The 18,063-nt window shown below is 44.4% G+C and overlaps 1 protein-coding gene across 6 annotated transcripts in view; it reads right to left on the bottom strand.

Moving 5' to 3' along the window:
* Positions 1–18,063, bottom strand: part of STXBP5 (syntaxin binding protein 5) — a 533,536-nt gene that overhangs the window by 203,661 nt on the left and 311,812 nt on the right. The window lies entirely within an intron of this gene.

Raw genomic sequence — 18,063 nt, 5'->3', positions numbered from 1 at the left:
TGCCAGTAGCTCAGAAGCGGAGGAGAATGATCCTACATCGGGAGATGTCACTGCTCTACCTGGCCGCCGGTGATACACTGTGGGAGGGATCACCTCCTGTCAGTGTATCACTGAGCCGCCACGAGAGTTTACCAGAGTTCATCAGCTGACCAGCTCCGGTTGCTCTCACTTGTGGAACCGCTGCGTGAGAAAATTCTCATGCAGCGGTGCCGTAAGTGAGAGCACCAGAGCTGATGAACTCCGGTGAACGGTCAGTGATACACTGCGGGAGAGATTATCTCCTGTCAGTGTATCGCTGGAGGCCAGGTAGACCAGTCACATATTAAATGGGCGGCATGGTGGCTCAGTGGTAAGCACTGCAGCCTTGCAGCGCTGGAGTCCTGGGTTCAAATCACACCAAGGAAAACATCTGCAAGGAGTTTGTATGTTCTCCCTGTGTTTGCGGGGGTTTCCTTAGAGTTCCTCCCACATTCCAAAGACATACTCATGGGGCTCACAATCTAAATTCCCTAGCGGGGACAGCGATGATAATGTGTGCAACCTGTAAAGCGCTGCAGAATATGATAGCGCTATATAAAAATTATTATTATGGACTATGTCGGACATGATAGTATTATATATTGGTTTATTACTTTATTTTTGTTGCAGGAGACTAGGGCGTTGGGGTTTAGGCGTTCAGTAAGCATGGTAAATTAATATTCAATAAAGGAGTCTGATTATTTCAAATAAAGGACTTCATTCTGGCTATTTACCATGTAACTATGGGTTAGTAATGGATGGGTGTCTTGTAGACGCCTCTCTATTACTAACCTGTGGGCTTGATCTCACCTGACAATACAAAGGTGACATCAACCCCGCAAACATGAACCCCACTTTCCACCGCTACAGGGCAAGTGGGAAGAGCGAGGCCAAGTGCCAGAGTTGGCGTATATATAAGATGCACCATTTTTGGGATGGATGAGAGCTGATGTTTATAGCCTGGGGGGTGCTAATATTCATGGCCCCTTCCCAGGCTATTAATATCAGCCCGCAGCTGTCTGCCTAGCCTTTGCTGATTCGATTTTATAGGCGGACACCATGTAAAAAAAAAATTCTGGTGTTCCCCTGTAAACTAGCCAGTAAAGGCTAAGCAAATAGCTGTGAGCTGATATTAATAGCCTGGGAACCTTTATGGCTATTGGCTCCTTACCAGAGTACTGCCCTTAGTCGTCTGCTTTCCGTCTGCAAGTTATTAAAATTATGTGGGAACCCACACAATTTTTTTTTTTTTTTTTTTTTTTTTTTAAATAAACTGATATTGCATTTTACGCAGATTTCTGACAGTTGCGTTTTTGTTACAGCATATGTAGGTTAATTATGTTAATGCTCCTACATAGGCTGATGAGTGTGTGTGTGTGTGTGTGTCTTTATTTAATGTTAATGAGTGTATCTGGCTGAAGAGGTTGAACAAGAAAATTACATCACAATTCTTTTTTTTTTAATAATATATCTTTATTTAGCTCTATGGATTTACAAAAACGCAAGAAAATCTACAAGAAAAATTTGCATAAAAACCACACGGATTTTCAACTGCGTTTTCTGCCAAGAGCCAGAAATCGCACAGAATTTTAAACAAGCAAATCTGCAACGTGCGCACATAGCCTTAAGTGCAAGTCTTTGCTGACAGCGCCTTACTAAGCAAGATATTAACCCCTTAATGACCTGAGCTTTCTTCAGTTTTGCATTTTTGTTTTTTCGCTCCCCTCATTCCCAGAGACATAACTTTTTATTTTTCCATCAATATGGCCATGTGAGGGCTTATTTTTTGTGGGACGAGTTGTACTTTTGAACGACACCATTGGTTTTACCATGCCGTGTACTAGAAAATGGGAAAACAATTCCAAGTGCGTGAAATTGCAAAAAAGTGCAATCCCACACTTGTTTTTTGTTTGGCTTTTTTGCTAGGTTCACTAAATGCTACAACTGCAATTATGATTCTCCAGGTCTTTACGAGGTCATAGACAGCAAACAAGTCTAGGTTATTTTTTATCTAAGTGGCAAAAAAAAAAAAATCCAAACTTTGCTAAGAAAATGTAAAAATAATTGCGCAATTTTCCGATACCCGTAGCGTCTCCATTTTTTCTGATCTCGGGTTGGGTGAGGGCTTATTTTTTGCATGCCGAGCTGACTTTTTAATGATATCATTTCGGTGCAGATACGTTCTTTTGATCGCTCATTATTGCATTTTAATGCAAAGTCACAGCGACCAAAAAACGTAATTCTTGCTTTTTTATTTTTTTTTCTCGCTACGCCGTTTAGTGATCAGGTAATTTTTTTTTTTTTTAAATTGATCGGACGGTTCTGAATGTGGCGATACCAAATATGTGTAGGTTTGATTTTTTTTTATTGTTTTATTTTGAATGGGGCGAAAGGGGGTTGATTTGAACTTACGTTTTTTGTTTTCTTTTAATATTTTTAAAAACTTTTTTTTTTTTTTTTACTACTTTTGCCATGCTTCCATAGCCTCCATGGGAGGCTAGAAGCTGGCATATAAATAAATAATAATAATAGCCTGATTGGCTCTGCTACATAGTGGCGAATATCAGCTGAATTACAGCATTGGTATGAGCGCCAACCACAGGGTGACGCTCACAGCAATCTGGCAACAACAACCATAGAAGTCTTCAGGAGACCTCTGGTTGTCATGCCGACGCACCGCTGACCCCCGATCACGTGATCTGTGCGCGCATTTCCATCCAGATGGCCGGATGCGCGATTTAAATGCCGCTGTCAGTGTTTGAGAGCAGCATTTAACTAGTTAATAGGCACGGGAAGATCGCGATTCAGCCCACGCCTATTGCAGGCACATGTCAGCTGTTCAAAACTGACGGAGCCCACATCAAAGCGGTGGTACTGCCATCGGACGTACTATTCCGTCCAATGGCAGAAAGGGGTTAAATTCTGACCTCGATATTAAAATATTACAAAACGGTCTGGATCATATGACTGAATGGGCAAACACTTGGCAAATGAGATTTAATGTTGATAAATGTAGAGTAAAGCACCTAAGACGGAGTAATCCTATTGCTGCACATACAGTAAATGGGAGTATACTGGAAAACAGGACAGGAGAAGGATTTGGGTATTCTGGTCACAAGTAAAATGAGCATCAGTGCTGAGCAGCTGCAAAAGCAAACAAGATTTTAGGATGTATAAGGGTATGTGTCCACGTTCAGGATAGCATCAGGATTTGGTTAGGATTTTTCATCAGTATTTGTAAGCCAAAACCAGGAGTGGAACAATTAGAGGAAAAGTATAATAGAAACATATGCACCACTTCTGCATTTATCACCCACTCCTGGTTTTGGCTTACAAATACTGATGTAAAATCCTGACCAAATACTGATGCAATCCTGAACGTGGACACATACCCTAAAAAGAGATAAAATCCCACAATCCCACCTTATTGTTACGCCTTTATAAATCACTAGTGAGGTTACATTTAGAATGTGGGATCCAGTATTAGGCTCCACATTTTAAAAAGGATATTCAGAAGTTAAAGTCAGTTCACAAACATGGAAGGCCTCTCATATGATGAGAGGTTTGAAAAGTTTGGCTCGTTTAGCTCAGGAAAAAAGGCTCAGAGGAGATCTCATAAATATGTATAAATATAAGTGTGGTCAGTACAAAGGACAGACACATGACTTTTTACTTAGAATGGTCTTTGGACTTCCAAAGACCATACTAAGGACCAGGGGGCACTGCAGGTGGAAGAAATGTGATTCCAACGGTTAAATAAGAAAGAGTTCTTTACAGTTAGAGCAGTCAGACTGTGGAATGCCGACCACAAGAGGTAGTAATGACAGACACTATGACAGCTTTTAAAAAGTGCTTGATGATTTCCTCAATACACATAACCTTGTGGGTTATAGATGATTTAGTGACAAAATGTATAATTGGTCGAGAAAGGTTGAACTTGAACAACCTAGGTCTTTTTTAAATCTATGTAACTATGTGTCAGATGAAAACAGATGACTTTGTGGAATAGGGTTCTGCTGCAATTTTTCAATGTCTCACAAAAAGAAAGACAGCAGCCAGAGAAGAACGAGGGATGGAAATGAACTGTGTTGACGTTCTACATTTCAAGTTGCTGCAGTAAAATCCTTGTTTTTCTGGTAACAAATGAGCAAATCCCATCTGTGGAAACAGCAGTAAGCAGATAAGCACCAATTTAAATTTATTTCGTTGCCCAAATTATAACTTTGTTTTTCTAATAAAGATGTGCTGCAGAAAAAGGGAATTTGTGCTATCCATCATTAAAATAATTTCCTGGCACAACTTAAACAAGATCCAGCAAGTACAAGTTAATCACAATCAAATGTATGCTGCAATTCATTAGGGTCAAATTAATGTATCGGCATTGGGTGAGAAACCAATTAAAGGAAGATAAACTAGGAATGGATTTCTTGTCCATGCTACTGAAACATACAAGCTTTTATAAATCTTATAAAGAATACAGGTAGTCATTTTCTTATGATCCTTTCCATGTTTGGATGACAAGAGACATGTAGACAGATACATCCAACTATTTATGCCAGTTTTCTGGCGTACAACACCTAGAAAAGTCGCAACATAACTGTGCAATGAGAAGTTGAGCAAAAGTGTTGTGACTTGCAGTTTTCATGCCTGTCCTGGTCAGCTCTGGGACTCTAAGGGTATGTGTCCACGGTCAGTTAACGCTGCGTGTTTAACGCTGCGTGCGGCCGCAGCGTCAAACACGCAGCGTCCAGATGTTCCAGCATAGTGGAGGGGATTTTTTAAAATCCCGTGTCCACTATGAGTGGAAACACGCACGCGGCGGCCCTGCGACTCCGGACATGCTGCGCGTCTTTTCAGACCGCAGCATGTCCGTGTTCCTTGCGGCAACGCTGCGTCGCCGCAAGGAATATCACAGGGCCCTATGCGAGGAGTGCGATGATCCCGGATGTGTACAGTTAACACATCCGGCATCATCGCGTCCCAGAAGGGGGCGGGGCTCGGCGCCGAGCGGCTTAGCCGCTCCGACGATACCGCCGGCCATCCTGAACGTGGACACGCACCCTAAGGGTATGTGTCCACGTTCAGGAAACGCTGAGTTTTTGACGCAGCGTTGAGCAGCATGCATAAAAAACGCAGCCTCCAGATGTTACAGCATAGTGGAGGGGATTTCATGAAATCCTGTCTCCACTATGCAGTAAAAGACGCATGCGGCACACCCGAAAAAACTCACATGCGTCGCGTCTTTTAAGAACGCAGCATGTCCTTACATTGCAGAAAAAACTCAAGGACAACGCAGGTTACCTGCCAGTGACCTCAGGTGCAGATTTGGTCAGGATTTTACCTGCATAAAATCCTGACCAAATCCTGAAGCAATCCTGAACGTGGACACATACCCTAATTACCAGCAGTACCTTACCCCAGAAATCATATTCCAGTTCCTGACTGGAGTAAAATTACTGGTGATTCACATGCCACTTACACAATGTGACTGATTAAGAGGAGTCCGATTCATTAAGAGACGCACATCGCTTATTTAATCTTGATGAAGAGGCGAAGTAGGGCAAGATTTTACTGAATTAGGGCCTTAATGTGTGGTCTTAATTAGGGTGTGTGTTTAACCCCTGCCCGAGCTATGACGCAGCATATGCGTCATGAAAGTCTGTGCCAATCCGACCTGTGACGCAGCATATGCGTCATGGTGGGATCGTGTTCCTGCGGGTAGGGTGAAAGGGTTAACTCAAATTTCACCCAACCCGCAGGAACAGGGGGACTTGTACTTGAGCCCAGGGGCTACAATCGCCCTGGGGACCACTTTGTCACCACCACCACCAAGATCCGATTGGAGCTAGCGTCCATGTGACTATCTCTCCATTCAGATGTGGAGGGGCGGAGAAAACCATGGCTGCCTCGCTGTCCAGCTTCATGCCGTCCATGGAACCTGAACAGCGAGGTGCTTGCTTGCTGCCCTGCCACATACCGCAATTGCCGCCATCATCGCCGCCGCTGCCAGGTACTCCCCTCTACTGCCCTCCACTCCCCCCGCCGTCTGCTCACTTCCTCCTGTCCCGGTGATCACCCCCTTGCTGCTGCCAGCTCCATCTGCTGCTGTATTCTCAGCCCGCCTGCACCTGACAGCCCCCTCCTGCCCCCGGTAATCACCCCCCCCCAGTGTGCACCCCGATCACCTCCTGATTGACCCCCTGATCTGCCTCTTGCCCCGCTGATCACCCCCTCCTGCCCCAGTTTTGCCATTAGGTTTAGAGTTGGGATAAAGTGAGTTGGGGTAAAGTTAGGGTTAGGGTTGGGGCTAAAATTAGGGTTAGAGTTGGGGCTAAAGTTAGGGTTGGGATTAGGGGTGTGTTAGGGTTAGGTTTGTGGTTAGGGTTGGAGTTAGAATTGGGCGGTTTCCACTGTTAGGCACATCAGGGGCTCTGCAAATGCGACATGACACCTGCGGACCATTCCATCAAAGTCTGCATTCCAAAACGTCACTACTTCCCTTCCGACCCCCGACGTGTGCCCAAAAAGTGGTTCCCCCCACATATGGGGTACCAGCGTACAGGACAAACTAGACAACTTTTGGGGTCCAATTTCTCCTGTTACCCCTGTGAACATAAAAAATGATTTTTTATTTTCACGGCTCTGCGTTATAAACTTTTGTGAAGCACTCAAAGTGCTCACCACACATCTAGATAAGTTCCTTGAGGGGTCTAGTTTCAAAAATGGGGTCACTTGTGGGGGGAGCTCCAATGTTTAAGCACACAGGGGGCTCTCCAAACGCGACATGGTGTCCGCTAATGATTGGAGCTAATTTTTCATTCAAAAAGTCAAATGGCGCTCCTTCACTTCCGAGCCCTGCCGTGCGCCCAAACAGTGGTTTCCCCCCCACATATGGGGTCTCAGCATACTCAGGACAAATTGGACAACTTCTTTTGGGGTCCATTTTCTCCTTTTAGCCTTGGGAAAATAAAAAAAAAATGTTGCTAAAAGATCATTTTTGTGACAAGTTAAATGTTCGTTTTTTTCCTTCCATGTTGCTTCTGCTGTTGTGAAACACCTGAAGGGTTAATAAACTTCTTGAACGGGGTTTTGAGCACCTTGAGGAGAGCAGTTTTTAGAATGGTGTCATTTTGGGGTATTTTCAGCCATACAGACCCCTCAAACTGACTTCAAATGTGAGGTGGTCCCTAAAAAAATGGTTTTGGAAATTTTGTTGTAAAACTGTGAAATCGCTCGTCAACTTTTAACCCTTATAACTTCCTAACAAAAAAAAAATTTGTTTCCAAAATTGTGCTGATGTAAAGTAGACATGTGGGAAATGTTATTTATTAACTATTTTGTGTCACATATCTCTCTGGTTTAGCAGGATAAAAATTCAAAATTTGAAAATTGCGCAATTTTCGCCAAATTTCCATTTTTTTCACAAATAAACGCAGAAATTATTGACCTAAATTTACCACTAACATGAAGCTCAATATGTCACGAAAAAAACCATTCTCAGAATCGCTAGGATCCGTTGAAGCGTTCCTGAGTTATTACCTCATAAAGGGACACTGGTCAGAATTGCAAAAAATGGCCAGGTCATTATGGTCAAAATAGGCTGGGTCATGAAGGGGCTAAGGGTTCAGGTATTTTATTATAGGCGAAGGATGAATCAAGTGCTATAGCCAGTTGACTTACCACCAGACAGGATGATAAAGATATTTTTTATCTCAATACGATACTGAATAAAATCAACTGGGAGGAGAATATTAAAGATTAATTAATTCATATTGTTAGGATTTTTTAAATCTTTAGCATTTTACAATAAAAAGGAACCTGCAATATTGAAATTCTATTTGCAGGGAGAAGGAGACAGAAAGCCAAGGGAGTGGGGGAGGAGAGGGAGAGAAAAATAATAAGGGAGGAGGAGAGAAAAACAGTAGGGGAGGAGAGAGAAACAGTAGGGGGCGAGAGAAACAGTAGGGGGCGAGAGAAACAGTAGGGGGCGAGAGAAACAGTAGGGGGCGAGAGAAACAGTAGGGGGCGAGAGAAACAGTAGGGGGCGAGAGAAACAGTAGGGGGCGAGAGAAACAGTAGGGGGCGAGAGAAACAGTAGGGGGCGAGAGAAACAGTAGGGGGAGAGAGAAACAGTAGGGGGAGAGAGAAACAGTAGGGGGAGAGAGAAACAGTAGGGGGAGAGAGAAACAGTAGGGGGAGAGAGAAACAGTAGGGGGAGAGAGACAGTAGGGGGAGAGAGACAGTAGGGGGAGAAACAGTAGGGGGAGAGAGAAACAGTAGGGGGAGAGAGAAACAGTAGGGGGAGAAACAGTAGGGGGAGAGAGAAACAGTAGGGGAGAAACAGTAGGGGGAGAAACAGTAGGGGGAGAAACAGTAGGGGGAGAAACAGTAGGGGGGAGAGACAGTAGGGGGGGAGAGACAGTAGGGGGGCGACAGTGGGGGGGCGACAGTAGGGGGGGCGACAGTAGGGGGGCGACAGTAGGGGGGCGACAGTAGGGGGGGCGACAGTAGGGGGGGCAGTAGGGGGGGCGGGGGCGACAGTAGGGGGGGTGGCGGCGGTAGTAAGGGGTTTGGGGGCGACAGTAGGGGGGGTGACAGTAGGGGGGGCGACAGTAGGGGGGCGACAGTAGGGGGGGCGACAGTAGGGGGGGCGACAGTAGGGGGGGTGACAGTAGGGGGGGCGACAGTAGGGGGGGCGACAGTAGGGGGGGCGACAGTAGGGGGGGCGACAGTAGGGGGGGCGACAGTAGGGGGGGCGACAGTAGGGGGGGCGACAGTAGGGGGGCGACAGTAGGAGGCCGACAGTAGGGGGGCGACAGTAGGGGGGGGGACAGTAGGAGGGGGGCAACAGTAGGGGGGGCGACAGTAGGGGGGACGACAGTAGGGGGGACGACAGTAGGGGGAATGCAATGGGCCCAGATGGCTCTGTAGTTGTGGCCTCTGTTCACACAGGGTGCATTTGGGAGGCACTGGGCAGCCCGCCTGATCTAAAAGTATGGGTATTGGTAATAGGCTGTAAGCCAGATGCTCTGCATTGCCTGTGTGAATAATGCCGCATACAGATTGGAGATCTTTTAGTGTGCACTAGTATTCTAAACAATCACCCCCTCCATTGGTAGGCTGGAGAGTGATTGTTATATTGGTATTGCTGCACCTGTGTTGTTGCCATAATTATTGGGTCCACTGCACCCTGAAACCTTAGTCAACATTATCTAAGCACACATCTCCAAGGATGTGCAAAATTTTGCTTTTTGTAATTTTTAAAATGATTAAAAAAAAAACAACAGGTGTGAGTTCAGAGGGGTGTGCATTATTAAGTGAGATTAGCTAGCTTTTTTTATTTGCTTTATTATTCTCTACTAACTTTTCTAGTGTTTATTTTATTTTTCAACCATAAAAATACATTGCACAACAGATCCATGAAGGCTACTGTAAAAACCTATAGTTACACACCTCTGAGGTACTCTAAAAGTCACTGGTGTTACAGCAGCGCCAACACATCTTTCTTCCCTCAGCAGGTATGCTGGCGTGTGCACTCACCTGTCCATGCGCTCTCGGCATCTGCTTCCCCCAGGACCTAAGCAAGGCAAGCAGGCCTCCTAGGAATGTAATTAAGGCACGCGGGCTGCTGACTTCTTAAAGGGCCAGTGCGCGCTCCCAAAAATGTCCCCAGGGAGACGTTTGGTGTACATTGGGAGATGCCTAAGCAACTTTATTCAGTGTGCATCCTGCTAGCTGGTAGGCAGGTCCCTGTACCCGTGCTCTCTGATGCTGTCCGCACTGCTGAACCCATAACCGAATCCGCTCTGCCTGTGTCTAAGTCCTGATCCATCTGACCCGTACCTGTGCCGCTAACCTAACATGCTCAGTCTTACATCCATACCATTCTGCTAAAAAGTTCCTTGCCAATCCTGCTACCTTGTTCACCTTGGGGAGTCAGGTGCCAATGCTCAGTGGGTTTGTCCTGGAAAAGCACCTGTAGTTCACCTGGGGCCAAATCTAAACCCACCATCATGGGCTCTAGCAAAGAGTTAGGTGTCCATCTACAGGTGCATCTCACAAAATTAGAATATCATCAAAAAGTTAATTTATTTCAGTTCTTCAAAACAAAAAGTGAATCTCGTGTTATACAGAGTCATTACAAAAAGAGTGATGTATTTCAAGTGTTTATTTCTGTTAATGTTGATGATTATGGCTTGCAGCCAATGAAAACCCAAAAGTCATTATCTCAGTAAATTAGAATACTTTATAACTAGTGATGAGCGAATATACTCGTTACTTGAGATTTCTCGAGCATGCTCGGGGGTCCTCAGAGTATTTTTTAGTGCTCGGAGATTTAGTTTTTCTTGCCGCAGCTGAATAATTTACATCTGTTAGCCAACATAAGTACATATGGGGGCTGCCTGGTTGCTAGGGAATCTCGAGTAACGAGTATGTTCGCTCATCACTATGTATAACACCAGCTTGAAAAAATGATTTTAACATCCGAAATATTGGCCTACTGAAATGTATGTTCAGTAAATGCACTCAATACTTGGTTGGGGCTCCTTTGGCATCAATTACTGCATCAATGCAGCGTGACATGGAGGCGATCAGCCTGTGGCACTGCTGAGGTGTTATGGAAGCCCAGGTTGCTTTGATAGCAGCCTTCAGCTCGTCTGCATTGTTGGGTCTGATGTCTCATCTTCCTCTTGACAATACCTCATAGATTCTCTATGGGATAAACGGTCAGGCGAGTTTGCTGGCCAATCAAGCACAGCGATACTATTGTTTTTAAACCAGGTATTGGTATTTTTGGCAGTGTGGACAGGTGCTAATTCCTGCTGGAGAATGAAATTTCCATCTCCAATAAGCTTGTCGGCAGAGGGAAGCATAAAAGTTAGACAGCCCTAAAGATTCACACAGACAGAAGGCAAATTCAGCAGAATTCAATAGTGACAAGTGTACAGGCTTCAGGGAAAGACTCAAGGATAGTAAACATTTCAGGATACTAAGAGGTTCCAATTTCCCATTTGAAATGAGAAAACTCCTCTGAGCACGATCTAAAATGACCAGAGCCTTTAACCATTAGTCCCTTGCATTTGTTAAACTGTTTAGCAAAGCGCACTATAATTAAGTAAACGATTTTGACTGTATTTGACAATGCATGGAAATTAAAACCAAAAATACATTTAATACAAAAAAACTGAATAAAATACTGTAGGTAATTTTTTAATGAAAACCTGAAGTACTAAAATGATAATAAAACACTAATATGACCGGGATCTACTACAGGTGAAAAGAAACAATTGTTTAACCCTTAGCGACCACTGATACACATTAAAAAGGTGCTGCTAAGGGGACTATTCCCTCACCGTGCTGTAGCGCATCCCAGAGTCGGAAAATCTCAGAGAACATTATTAGGGCTGGATTTTCCAGTGCCCAATCACATGATCGCTGTTATTCACTAGAAACCGTCAATCACAAAAAAAAAAAAAAAAGTGTGCACACGATTTCAATGATTTCTCTTTCTTCTGATATGATATACACGACAGAAATCATGCCCCCAAAGGCCACCCGCTACCGCAGCCATCCCCAGGCCCTCCCGATACGTTGCCTGGTGTCCTTGTCCTGGAAAAAAAAATGGCGGGCGAATGCACAGTGCGCCCACCGAGATCTGCCGGCCGGTGCCTGGCAACATTAGGAAATGTTTCCATTTGTTCCTTTTGATCACTGTGATAGACCCTTAAGGCTATGTGCACACATAGCAGATTTTTCACGTTTTTTCGCTATAAAACCGCGAAAAAAACGCTCACATTAAGCATCCTATTTAATAGAATGCAATCCGCATTTTTTGTGCACATGCTGCATTTTTTTCCTGAGCGGAATCGCATTCCGGAAAAATATGCAGCATGTTCATTAAATTTGCGGAATCGAGGGGATTCCGCACACCTAGGAATGCATTGATCTGCTTACTTCCTGCAGGGGGCTATGCCCACCATGCGGGAAGTAAGCAGATCATGTGCGGTTGGTACCCAGGGTGAAGGAGAGAAGATTCTCCTCCACGGACTGGGCACCATATAATTGTTAAAAAAAAAATAATAATTAAAATAAAAAATCATGATATACTCACCTTCGATGGCCCCCGGAGTCCTCCCACCTCTCAGCGGTGCACGTGGCCGCTTCCGTTCCTATAGATGGTGTGTGTGAAAGACCTGTGATGACGTCGTGGTCACATGAACGCGATGTCGCGATCACGTGACCGCGACGTCATCAAAGGTCCTGCACACACACCATCTATAGGAACGGAAGCCACTGAGGATATCGGCTCTTTGCGGAAGGTGAGAATAACCATTTTTTTAAATTATTTTTAGCATTCTATCTTTTACTATTGATGCGGTATAGGCTGCATCAATAGTAAAAAGTTGGTCACACTTGTCAAACACTAATGTTTGACAAGTGTGACCAACCTGTCAATCAGTTTTCCAAGCGATGCTACAGATCGCTTGGAAAACGCTAGCATTCTGCAAGCTAATTATGCTTGCAAAATGCTAGTTTTCTGCGGGAAAATGCATGCCAATTCCGCATGCGATATACCAGCGGCAGGAGTTGCAGAATTGCCGCGGAAATTTCCGCTGCAATTCTGAAACGTGTGCACAGCCTAAATGTAAATCAAATCCCCCTTTGTCACCCCCTTAGTTAAACAATATAAAATAAGTTCCATGGGCGTTGAGTGCGGTGAATATTCATTTCTCTTAAGTAACAGCACACATGACCGCCGGCAACTTCAGGAAGGCTCCGGCTGGAACTCTATGAAATGCTATTAAAGAGCAATGAATACTCACTACTCTCTGTACACATAGTCCCGGCATGCAGAGCAGAGAGCATTCGGCCGCTGTCCTTAGGCTTGCAAGAAGCACATGACGTCCCTGCCATGCGCTGCTTACAAGCATAAAGCAGTTGCTGGCATCGGAACAAGATGCTGTGAGGCAGCGCCGGAAAGGTAAGTGTAATTTTTTTTCAATATTTTTTCTGATGGGGCCATGCATACCAGGATCCTATTAGAGAGAAATGAATATTCATTGCCCTCCACGCCCAAGGGCATGTAATGCAGTGAATATTCATTTCTCTTTGGCTACTTTCACACTAGCGTTAACTGCATTACGTCGCAAATGCGTCGTTTTGCCGAAAAAACGCATCCTGCAAAAGTGCTTGCAGGATGCGTTTTTTCAGCATTGACTAACATTAGCGACACATTTCCACACGTCGCAACCGTCGTGCGACGGTTGCGCCGTGCTGTGGCGGACCGTCGGGACCAAAAAACGTTACATGTAACGTTTTTTGCTCCCGACGGTCCGCTTTTTCCGACCGCGCATGCGCGGCCGGAACTCCGCCCCCACCTTACCGCACTTCCCCGCACCTCACAATGGGGCAGCGGATGCGCTGGAAAAATGCATCCGCTGCACACGTTGTGCGGCGGAGACAACGCTAGCGTCGGGAACCTCGGCCCGACGCACCGCGACGGGCCGAGCCCGACGCTAGTGTGAAAGAAGCCTTTAGCAGTGGGCAGAGGAGTTAGCTGGCTCCTGCCTCTATGACCCACTACTCCGCCGATGACGCTCTCCCACCTCCCCACCACAGCCAGAGTCGGTACATCCGGACTATACGACACCCCCCCCCCCCATTTTCCTCCACATTTTTAGAGGAAAAAAGTGCATCTTATAGTCTGAAAAATCTGGTATATAAATATTAACCCTTCCCGATATGGCCAGTTTCCATTTTTTGTTTACGTTTCTTCCTACCGTTCTTCCAAGACACATAACCTTTTTATTTTTTCTGTTTACATAGACATATGAGGGCTTGTTTTTTGCAAGAGGAGTTGTAATTTTTAATGACACCATACATTGTACCCACATAGTGTACTGGAAGAAAAAAATCCAAGCAATCCATCGATGCCGCCCAGCCATCACGTCACAGAATTAATAGAATGATACACCCCCAAGCCAGGATACTGTTAATGCTGCTGTCCGAGTTTGACAGCAGCATTTAACAGGTTAATAGTCATGGGTGGATCTCTGCTCCACCTGCAGCTGTTACCTGCTAGGTTATGGAGCGAGCATTTATCATGGGGGGTCTGCTGCATCCTGCTAAGTGCATTGGTAATCTGACCTGGTGTTGGTAAGGCTGTATCTTTTTTTATGTGATGTTTTTTGAAATTTTGTTCTATGTTAAGCTAGGTTCACATCGCGTTAGTGCCATCCGTTTAACGGATGCGTTAAACGAATGCGCTAACGCTGATGGCCAAAATATCTTTTTTTCTACAATCGCGCTAACGCATGGTACCACTGCGTTGGCATGCATTAGCAATCCATTTGCTGTGCGTTAGACCTAACGTACCCAAAAACTAGGTAGACAGCGCTGGGAGGGTGCGTCACAAAGTAATGCATGATCGCTAACGCATGCCGATTTTGACATGCGCTAGGATGCATTGCGATAATGTATGGCAATGGGTGCGTTACATAGCATTAGTGCCGCTTAGTAACGGATCCGTTAAACGGATAGCCCTAACGCAATGTGAACCTAGCCTTAGCCATGGATTATGGGGTGAGCTCACCCTGTCAGTGAGCTCCATACACCTGTTACAGACTTGCGCCAAACATGTACGATGGATATCGGCAAGGGGTTAAATAACAAGGTTACCACAATTTCACTAAAGGTAATGCTTTAGAAGAACTAAAATAACTGTTTTATCTTTGTTCCAACATTTGATGTTACAAAATCACCGTTCGCAAGTTTTTGTTAACAGTTGAAAAACCAGACAAAAAATCTATTGTTATATGCAGGCTTATAAACTTTTTTCTCCCATCTACATTTTTCATGTCAAGTTAACTAAAAATGACGTTTGTCCACAGAGATACAATTGGAACAGCTGCGTCTCCGGAGTAGAATACAAGCTAATTTTGAGATGTGCATCTGGTATAAAAATGCCATATATGCAAATTGTGTCCTGCGTACTAGCCAATTATACAGTTGCTAATAATAATGTTGCAGATTTTATATGGTGTCTTACAGCGGATATGAAAAGTCTACACTTCCCTATTAAAATGTCAGGTTTTTGTGCAGATCTCCTGATTTCAATATACATTTTCCAACCTTTGATACATAGTATTGGTTTCTACAGGACTTCCAATAATTGGTTGTCAATTAAAAAAAACAAAACACAAAACAAAAATGTATTCAATTAAAGACATTCTAAAGCTATTAAGAAGGGACAAAACTTTCTCATTTCAGTACACATTTACACAGCATTTCTTGCTATATCCCATAGAACACTGAATCTTCATTCATGCTAATAAGACATCAAAAACATACAAAGAAACCAGCCAATAGTATGTCATTACATCCAGTATATTGACTGTTGTACCTAGCAGATATTTCAAATTAGGCCAAATGAAAAACAAATGCTAAACTAATCCCAGAATAAGTTTTTGCTACTTATGCAATTCTACAAGGAGTTACACAATGATGTCACATTGTCAGTGGAACATCTCTAGTTTACGGAGAGAAGATCTCCAACATTTGTGCTCATAGAAGAACCAGTACCTTTACACATGGGATTACAATGAGTGCAACAGGGAGGCTAAATGACAGGTCCCCACAAATTCATACGCCTTGAATTTTTCCACATTTTTCTTCATGTTACTCCCACAAACTTAAAAGCATTTTACTGGAATTTTAAGTGATATACCAACACAAAGCAGCAAGTATTTGTGAAGTATAAAGGAAATAATACATGGATTTCTAATTAATAAAAATATAAATCTGAAAATTTGTATTCAGCCCCCTGTAGTCTGATACCCTTAAATAAAATCTTGAGTGACTAATTGCCTCCTGAAATCACATAATTAGTAAATCGAGTCCACCTATGTGTATTTTAATCTCTGTATAACTACAGCTGTTCCGTGAAGGCCTCAGAGGTTTGCTTGAAAACATTAGGGATCAAACAGCATCACGAAAACAAAGGGAACACAACAGATAGGTCACGGATAAAGTTGTGGAGAAGAGTAAAGCAAGGTTTGGTTAAAAACAAAAATAGCCCAAGCTCTTAATATCTCACAGATCACTGTTCAATCCATCATCCAAAAATAGAAGGAGCATGGCATAACTGCAAACCTATCAAGACATGACTGTCCACCTAACGGACATACCAAGCAAAGGATAGCACTTGAGAAGCAACCAAGAAGCCCATGGTTAATCTGTAGGAGCTGCAGATATTCAGATCTCAGGTGGTAGAATTTGTCCAGAGGATAACTCCACAAATCTGTCCTTTATTGAAGAGCGGCAAGAAGAAAGCAATTTTTGAAAGCAAGCGATAAGAAGTCCCATTTGCAGTTAGCAAAAAGCCATGTAGGGGACACAGCTAGCAAGTGAGAGAAGGTGCTCTGGTCAGATGAAACCAAATTAGAACTTTTTAGGCTAAATGCAAAACGCTGTGTGTTGGGAAAAACTGTACATCACCATGAAAACACCATCCTCACTGTCAAACATAGTGATGGCAGCATAATGCTGTGGGGATGATTTTATTGAGCAGGGAAAGGGAAGCTGGTTAGAGTTGATGGGAAGATGGAGCTAAATACAGGGCAATCCTGGAGGAAAACCTAGTAGAGTCTGCAAAACACTTCAGACTGGGGAATAGGTTCAAATACCAGCAAGTCAACGACCCTAAACATTCTGTCCGAGCAACAATTGAATAGTTTAGAGCAAAGCATATTCAGGTGTTTGAATGACCAAATCCATTTGGATGAAGCGCATCTGAACAGCCCTTTCCATTTTTGCCACAATCTTAATGAGCTAGATTACGGTAAGTTTACAAAAATAAAGGAAAATTTCACCCTCTAGATATGCAAAACTGGTACCCCAATAAACTTGCAGCAGTAATTACAGCAAGGAAACTCTCCTTCAGGCCCTGGGATCCATATACATGTAAAAAATAAAGAATAAAAATAAAAAATATGTATATACTCACCCCTCCGAGAAGCCTGGCTGTCACGGCTGCAAGTGTCTGCCTCCGTTCCTAAGAATTGCAGAGCGTGAAGGACCTTCGATGACGTCACGGTCAGGTGACCGGTCACATGAGCGGTCACGGACCAATCACAGGACTGCGACGTCATCGAGGGTCCTTCATGCTCTGCAATTCTTAGGAACGGAGGCAGACGCTTGCAGCGGTGACAGCCAGGCTTCTCGGAGGGGTGAGTATATACATATTTTTTATTTTTATTCTTTATTTTTAACATGAATATGGATCCCAGGGCCTGAAGGAGAGTCTCCTCTCCTTCAGACCCTGGGAACCACACGCCGTATAAGATGACTGGGCGTATAAGATGACCCCCGTCTTATACAGCGGGCATATCCCAAATTCCATATTTTATATGGAAAAGTTGGGGGTCGTCTTATACGCCCAGTCGTCTTATACACCAGAAAATACGGTATATTTGTAAAATATTTAAAAAACCATGTGTCATTTCCTTTACACCACAAATATTTGTCAATTTGTGTTGGTATGTTACATACAATCCAAATATTTAAAGGGAACCTGTCACCCCCGAAGATGAACTAAGCCCACCGGCATCAGGGGCTTATCTACAGCATTCTGTAATGCTGTAGATAAGCCCCCGGATGTATCCTGAAAGATGAGAAAGAGGCTAGATTATACTTACCTGGGGGGCGGTCCGATCCGATGTGCGTCGCGGTCCTGTCCGGGGCCTCATCTTCTTACGATGACGTCCTCTTCTTGTCTTCACGCTGCGGCTCCGGCATACTTTGTCTGCCCTGCTGAGGGCAGAGCAAAGTACTGCAGTGTGCAGGCGCCGGGAAAGGTCAGAGAGGCCCATCACTTGCGCACTACAGTACTTTGGTCTGCCCTCAACAGGGCAGACAAAGTACGCCTGTGCCGGAGCCGTAGCGTGAAGAAAAGAGGACGTTACCCTATGAAGATAGGAGGCCCCGGACGGGACCGCAATGCCCATCGGACCGGTCCGCAGCGGGACCGCCCCTGGGTGAGTATAA

This window comes from Ranitomeya variabilis, chromosome 2 (assembly GCF_051348905.1).
Source record: "Ranitomeya variabilis isolate aRanVar5 chromosome 2, aRanVar5.hap1, whole genome shotgun sequence".
Taxonomy (NCBI): domain Eukaryota; kingdom Metazoa; phylum Chordata; class Amphibia; order Anura; family Dendrobatidae; genus Ranitomeya; species Ranitomeya variabilis.
Note: the sequence above shows the minus strand (reverse complement) of the source record. Positions and strands in the feature narration are given on the sequence as shown.